This window comes from Triticum aestivum, chromosome 3A, assembly GCF_018294505.1.
Source record: "Triticum aestivum cultivar Chinese Spring chromosome 3A, IWGSC CS RefSeq v2.1, whole genome shotgun sequence".
Lineage (NCBI taxonomy): Eukaryota > Viridiplantae > Streptophyta > Magnoliopsida > Poales > Poaceae > Triticum > Triticum aestivum.
The window spans coordinates 670,892,735-670,900,947 of record NC_057800.1 but is presented as its reverse complement, the minus strand read 5'-3'; positions in this window follow the sequence as shown (position 1 = coordinate 670,900,947).

The window sequence follows — 8,213 nt, the reverse complement described above, 5'->3', positions numbered from 1 at the left end:
GGTATATGGATGATAGATATGAGTATTTGTAATCTGAAATTATAAAAACAGCAAGGTAACTAATGATAAAAGTGAGCGTAAACGGTATTGCAATGATAGGAAATAAGTCCTAGGGTTCATACTTTCGCTAGTGTAAGTTCCCTCAACAATGATAACATAATTGGATCACATAACCATCCCTCAACATGCAACAAAGAGTCACTCCAAAGTCACTAATAGCGGAGAACGAACGAAGAGATTATGGTAGGGTACGAAACCACCTCAAAGTTATTCTTTCCAATCAATCCGTTGGGCTATTCCTATAAGTGTCACAAACAGCCCTAGAGTTCGTACTAGAATAACACCTTAAGACACAAATCAACCAAAACCCTAATGTCACCTAGATACTCCAATGTCACCTCAAGTATCCGTGGGTATGATTATACGATATGCGTCACACAATCTCAGATTCATCTATTCAACCAACACAAAGGACCTCAAAGAGTGCCCCAAAGTTCTACCGGAGAATCACGACGAAAACTTGTGCCAACCCCTATGCATAGGTTCCCAATGTCACGAAACCCACAAGTTGATCACCTTAACATACATCAAGTGGCACGTGGTATCCCATTGTCACCACAGATATCCACGACAAGACATACATCAAGTGTTCTCAAGTCTTTAAAGACTCAATCCGATAAGATTACTTCAAAGGGGAAACTCAATTCATTACAAGAGAGAAGAGGGGGAGGAGAAACATAAGATCCAACTATAATAACAAAGCTCGCGATACATCAAGATCGTGCCAAATCAAGAACACGAGAGAGAGAGAGAGAGTGAGTGAGAGAGAGAGAGATCAAACACATAGCTACTGGTACATACCCTCAGCCCCGAGGGTAAACTACTCCCTCCTCGTCATGGAGAGCACCGGGATGATGAAGATGGCCACCGGTGAGGGTTGCCCCCTCTGGCAGGGTGCCGGAACAGGGTCCCGATTGACTTTTGGTGGCTACGGAGGCCTCTGGCGGCGGAACTCCCGATCTATCTTGCGTTCTGAAAGTTTTAGGGTATATGGAGTTATATAGGCAGAAGAAGCACGTCAGGGGAGCCACGGGGGCCCCACGAGGCAGGGGGCGCGCCCTAGGGGGGTGGGCGCGCCTCCCATCCTCGTGAGCAGCTCCCGTATATTCTAACGTGGGGTCCAAGTCCATCAGGTGTGTTTCCTTCCAAAAATAACTTCTCAAGTTGATTTCGTTCCGTTTCGACTCCGTGTGATATTCCTTTTCTTCAAAACACTGAAATAGGCATAAAACAACAAATCTGGGCTGGGCCTCCGGTTAATAGGTTAGTCCCAAAAATAATATAAAAGTGGATAATAAAGCCCAATATTGCCTAAAACAGTAGATAATATAGCATGGAGCAATCAAAAATTATAGATACGTTGGAGACGTATCAATCTAATCCGCTAGCTTGTTTTGGCAACATGACGTTACGTCATGGCCCAGTGATTATTCGAACCATTTCTTTTAACCAGCCCCGCACATAACTCGAGGCAGTTTTTTGACACATCTTGTCAAAGCAGAGATCGTGTCCCCTTATTACGGGATTCTCATCAATATGGGCGTGTGTAACCCAACCGCGCCATCAATTGCGGCGCTTGGGGGATAAGCGAGTTTTACTAGGCAAGTGGGGATGTTTAATTTTGTTCGCCCATATAAAGGGATAAGGATTCACCTTTCTATCCATGCCTTCTTCCTCCTCTGCTCATCCGCTCCCGCATACTCGAGCTGTAGCGCCCAAGTCCTCACTTCCATCTCAACCTTCTCCAACCATGTCCGGAGCGGGAGGCAAGTGGATGGTCTCCTCCGTCATGGAGGGAGACGTCAAGAAACTAAGGAGAGCCGGATACCTGCACGACGATATCGCGCACCGGCTCCCAGATGAGGGACAACTCATCCCCACCCTGAGCCCCATGAGAGGGTGGTATTCCTCACCCATTTCCTCCGCGGACTGGGATTCCCTCTCCATCCCTTCGTCCGGGGGCTCGTGTTTTATTACGGCCTGGATTTCCACGATCTGGCCCCGAACTTCATCCTCAACATCTCGGCGTTCATCGTCGTGTGCGAGGCCTTCCTCCACATCAAGCCCCACTTTGGCTTATGGCTGAAGACCTTCAATGTCAAGCCGAAGGTAGTGAGCGGCCGCCAGGCGGAGTGCGGAGGCGCCATGGTGGGCAAGATGCCCAACATCACATGGCTCGAGGGCAACTTTGTGGACACCATAAAGGGGTGGCAATCGGGGTGGTTCTATATCACCGAGCCGCGCGACCCCACATGGGTAGCGGCCCCCGAATTCCGATCTGGCATCCCCATGCGGCTCACCTCCTGGAAAGAGAAGGGCTTGTCCTGGGGTAATTCAAAAGAGCTGATCGGACTCCAGTCATGTATTCAAAACATGGTGGACAAGAAGCTCAAGCTCGTCAACATAGTCCAGGTCATGCTCGTCCGCCGGATACTCCCGTGCCAACAGCGGGAGTTCACCTTGTGGGAGTTCAACCCGGCGCAGCACCGAACTCTAAACAGGCTCTTCTACACAACTCATGAAGATGCCTGGAAGGTGCTGTTCAAGGGCGCCACGGTCCCTCCCCCCATTATTGAGGATTGCGGATTCAGCGCGAAGCACCACGCCAGTGCGGTAAGTTGTTTTACCTTTCACAGGATACTTGTTTTCTATATAGATTGACTCTATACGGGATCTAAATTCCCGTGTCGTTAACAGGACTGGCAGAAAATGGCCGGACAGATCGACTGTCCGGCTCCCTTGCCTGAAGGCCCCGCAGACGCTCTTCTGACGAAGATGCTGACTCCGGCCCCTTATAAGGTGCCGGAGAAGACCCAGAAGGCCAAGGGAGCTCGAAAGAGTTCCCGACGCGAGGCGTTGTCGGACTCACCGTCCGACGAGTCTGCGGCGCACTCTTCCCCCGAAGACGAGGAAGAGGAAGAAGAGGCTCCCCCACCGACTGGGGGAGACAAGAAAAGGAAGGCCGCCCCAACTGGGGAGGTTGGAGGGTCCAAGAAGGGAAGGACTCTCCTTCCCGACAGCTCCATCGCCGCTGATGAAAGTGAAGACGAGTGGTTGCCTAGGGCCAAGCCCTAGGGGAGATCGTAAGTATTCAGATACCAAAGTAACCCATAAGATTCCTATGTCGCATTGCTTTCCCTAATCGCCGAACATAATTACGCAGGCTGCCACGAGCCAATATCGAGGTATCGTCGGACGGCTCCTTGGGTTCCTCGGACATGGATAGCGATCCAGTCCCGACTGCCACCTCCCCTCATCCTGTCGACGATGCCGAGGTGTTGTCCCAAGAGGCACCGGATCGAGGGGAGACAATCCTGAAGGTGCCTCAAGGCGACCTTCCAGACTCCGGCAGCAGAGGGGACGGCCCCCCTGAGAGCTCCGAGTTCGGCCCTCAGCCGAACCCCACGCCGGAACCTCCAGCGGTTCCGGGCTCGGGCAGGCTGTCTCCTTCTAAGAGGGGTGAGACGCCTGTGCCGGTGACCTCTGTCCATCTAGAGGCGTCGGACACTATGTTGGAAGTGCTCCGTAGCGCTTCCATCGAGAAGGAGCACCGCACTATCATGAGTGCGGTGATCCAGAAGGTTCAGTCTGCCAAGAGCGGATTGTCTGAAGCCTATACTAGCCTTCTAACAGGCTTCGAGGTAAGTGTTTTAAAATGTAGTAGAAATATTACCGCATAGACAGTAGCCCCTGATGCTTTGTTCGGTGTTCACAAAGAAAAGCCGAACAGAGGATCAAATAATATCGCAGGAGTCTAATATAAGTATGTCAATATGCATATGCAGGCTTCGCTGCTGGCGTCCGCCGCACTAACTGCGGAGGTCGCCGTACTGAAGGAGGCCCTCGAGGGGTCCCAGAAAGAGCTCGGCCTTGCTAAGAGGCAGCTCGAGGAGAACAAGGGTAAGTAATACCCCGTCTGTCGATGAGAAAAAAGGAAGCGATTGCTAAATGACAGGATCATTGTATGTTTGCCAGGGGCCACGACCGAGGTGGCGACCTTGAAGCAAGCGCTGTCCCAAGCCGAAGAAAAGGCGGCCCAGGAGCGCACCGAGCGAGAGAGGCACGAGGCTCGGGTGGGTGAGGTGCAGCAAGAGCTCCAGGCTCTCGTGACAAAGCACGAGGCATTGGAGCTTGACTTGAAGACGAGAGAGTCTGAGCTTGCTGCGGCCCGTGAGAGCGCGAAGAGTGCCAAGGCCGAGGCCCAGAAGGCCCTTCAGGAGAGCAATGCAATGAAGAAGATAGCGGCGGGTAAGGCTTTCTATATACAAAGCAAGCATGTAAAGGTGAATTACCGATTACTTACCCGAATCCGGAGCTCTTCAGGAGCATTCGCAGATTTGCCCCGCAGTGTGTCCGATGCCGCACTATTCTACCAGGCCGAGGACGGAAGCTCGATGGAGAAGCTGTTCTGGTCTCAGTATGCTGAGGCCGAACATCCAGTGCCAATGAGCGACCAGCTGAAGCAGATGGCCGAGCTACATAAGGCGGCCGATCAGGCCATGAAGGGCTTCATAGTCCGGTTGTGGCCTGGCGACACCCTTCTGAACAGCTTCTTCGGCCTGGTGAGGCGGCTTGTGGATGCCTGCCCACGGCTGGAGGTCGTCAAGCGATCCGTCTGCATTGAAGGTGCACGTCGGGCCTTCGCCCGTGTAAAAACGCAGTGGGTCAAGCTAGACGCCGTGAAGCTGATCAAGGAGGGGCCGCCGGAGGGCAAGGAGCACCGCCACCCCGAGATGTACTACGAGGGTGTTCTGCCGGGCGCCTGTCTTATTGCGGATGAGTGTTCGCAAAATGTAATATTTGAATGAGACTTGCTCGTTTTGTCCTGTATGTATGAAAACTTGTATCGTTTTCGCTATGCAATGCTTGTGTGAATTTAAAATATTACCTTCTGTTTGGCTGTTTATCCAATCTGAGAGATGGCTAGTCCTCGGCTTCTGCCCCCATGCCACGAGTGCCGGGGTGTTCAGGATAAACCTGAGCACTCTTGTTCCCATGTTTGGGTCCTTCGAGGGAGGTGCTCAGCACAACGAACAAGGCAACCGGACTAATAATGCTTTATCACTCTCACTTAGCCATAGAATTCTATAATTTTAAATTTCGGCGAAGCCCCTGGTATTCGGAAGGCCGAATTCGGGGCACGATACACGCCTGTAAGCCGGACGGAGCCGGCCCCTCGCCCTAAGCGGCATAAGTCTTTATGGACTCAAAAAACCTCGCCGAACAGCGACCAGTCTCTCGCCTTATCATGACAATCAGTTTTAGCTTTCTCTACTGAGGTGCTCGGCCCGGCAGAAGCGGGGCACAATCGTAGTAGTTCTCCTAGCGCTACCTTAGCCGATAGAGCAAAACGTAAGGTACCAAAACATAGGAGCCGGGCAAACCCAACATTTGACCAAAGACATGATTCGGAGTTGATGCATATAGTGCTATAAGTTCGGGGTGCCGCACTTGTGAAAGTGTTTGGACTTTTCACACCATATTGTGGGTACGTAAGCCCCTGGTGCATTGGCCATACCAAGGTGTACGGTTGCTAGGCGTCATTAATGAAGACATAGATATGTATACATATAACAAAAATGCGATAATAGTCGTAATGTCATGCATTGTATATTAACAAATTGCATTAAAGCAGAGTGATATAGATAGTGTAATGAGCAAAAGAGTAGGACTATGTCCCTTCCAAGGGCGAGCTAAGGAATTATATGAAATCTGTAATCCACCTGGGAATTCAGTAGTTGTCAGCCTCCTTGGTTGATGTATCATGTGTTTGGCAATAGAGCTGCCGGACAGTGTTTCCAGAGATTGAAGTCCTGAAAGAAAAAGAAAAATAACCAAACGGGAAGCCCCTGGTGCGGTCTAGGCCGCGTTTTGGGGCGTGCCGTAGTTGTGCCTCCCCCTCCCCATCTGTGCCCATGGTATTTTTAATGCGTAATTATGTACACGTGGCACGAACAACGTCGTTGGGCTGGGATTGAGGTGGCCATCGTATTGCTACGCGAGCTCAGATCGCGCCAGGCGGTCTATTTGCTGATTGCCCCGAGTGCGCTTGAAGGTGTTCGGGCTTTGAAACGCCGAACTGGTAGATTGCCTTGAGAGGCTGCTTTGCGCTTCTGCTGCGAGGGCCGCGGTGTGCTCCTCTGTTCGGAGAGAGCGTTCTGTGTTTCCATTGACTGTAATAACACCGCGAGGTCCTGGCATCTTGAGCTTGAGGTATGCATAATGTGGTACTGCATTGAATCTAGCGAATGCGGTTCGTCCGAGCAGCGCGTGATAACCACTGCGGAACGGGACTATATCGAAGATTAAATCTTCGCTTCGGAAGTTATCCGGGGATCCGAAGACCACTTCCAGTGTAATTGAGCCTGTGCAGTGGGCCTTTACGCCTGGAATGACGCCTTTAAAGGTCGTCTTTATGGGTTTGATCCTTGAGGGGTCTATACCCATTTTGCGCACTGTGTCCTGATAAAGCAGGTTTAGGCTGCTGCCGCCGTCCATGAGGACTCGAGTGAGGTGAAACCCGTTGATGATTGGGTCTAGGACCAGTGCGGCGAATCTGCCGTGACGGATACTGGTGGGGTAGTCCCTGCGGTCGAAGGTGATCGGACAGGAGGACCAAGGGTTGAACTTTGGGGCGACTGGCTCCAACGCATATACGTCCCTAAGCGCACGCTTCCGCTCCCTCTTGGGGATGTGGGTTGCGTATATCATGTTCACGGTCCGCACTTGCGGGGGAAACCTCTTTTGTCCTCCAGTGTGCGGCTGCCGGGGTTCTTCCTCGTCATCGCTATGTGGCCCCTTGTCCTTGTTTTCGGCAATTAACTTGCCGGCCTGCTTGAACACCCAATAATCCCTGTTGGTGTGATTGGCTGGCTTGTCTGGGGTGCCGTGTATTTGACATGCGCGATCGAGTATACGGTCCAAACTAGACGGACCCAGCGTACTTTGTTTGAATGGCTTTTTCTGCTAACCGGGTTTAGAGCCTTTGGATCCGGCATTGACTGTCGTATCCTCAGTACTTTCGCCGTTAATGCGGCGCTTATGCTTGTTGCGACGTGACCTGATGTTGCCGTCCTTGGTATCTGAGGTACCATGGTTCTTTGATATGTTGTTACTGCGAGCCAACCAGCTGTCTTCTCCCGCACAAAAGCGGGTCATGAGCGTCGTGAGGGCTTCCATAGATTTCGGCTTTTCCTGACCAAGGTGCCGGGCTAGCCACTCATCTCGGATGTTGTGCTTGAAAGCCGCTAAGGCCTCCACATCCGGACAGTCGATGATTTGGTTTTTCTTTGTAAGGAACCGAGTCCAGAATTGCCTGGCCGACTCTTCTGGCTGCTGAATTATGTGGCTCAAGTCATCAGCATCTGGTGGTCGCACATAAGTGCCCTGAAAGTTGTCGAGGAATGCGGCTTCCAGATCTTCCCAACAGGTAATGGAGTCCGCTGGCAAGCTATTAAGCAAATGTTGTGCTGGTCCTTTGAGTTTTAGTGGGAGGTACTTGATGGCATGTAAGTCATCATCGCGGGCCATGTGGATGTGGAGGAGGAAGTCCTCAATCCATACCGCGGGATCTGTTGTGTCGTCGTATGATTCAATGTTTACAGGTTTGAAACCTTCTGGGAATTGATGTTCCATTACTTCGTCTGTGAAGCATAAGGGGTGTGCGGCGCCTCTGTATTGGGCTATATCGTGACACAGCTCGTATGGGTCCTGCCCGCTGTGTTCGGCCCGACCGGATTTGCTTTTACTGTATCCGCGTGACGTTTACCGTCTCGTAGAGTGGTGCGCCCTCATGATCCATAGATCGATCTTGAGTGCTTTGCTTTGTCCTCCAATATGTCTCGCAGGTCTGGCGTATCTCCCCATGCCTTTTTATTTGGATGGCGTTGGGGTGGAGGTTGAGCTTTCGACAGGAATGCCTCTCTATCGCGGCCACGAGGTGGCTGGTCAGCCATATCATACGCTTCTTCCTCCAGTCGGGGTAGTAACATGCGCCTTGGGTAACTCTTGGAGGGACGCTTGAGTTTATATTCCTCGGCTGCGAGGACTTCAGTCCATTTGTCAGCTAGCAGTTCTTGATCAGCTTGAAGCTGCTGCTGCTTTTTCTTCAGGCTATTTGTCGTGGCCATAAGCCTGCACTTGAAGCGCTCTTG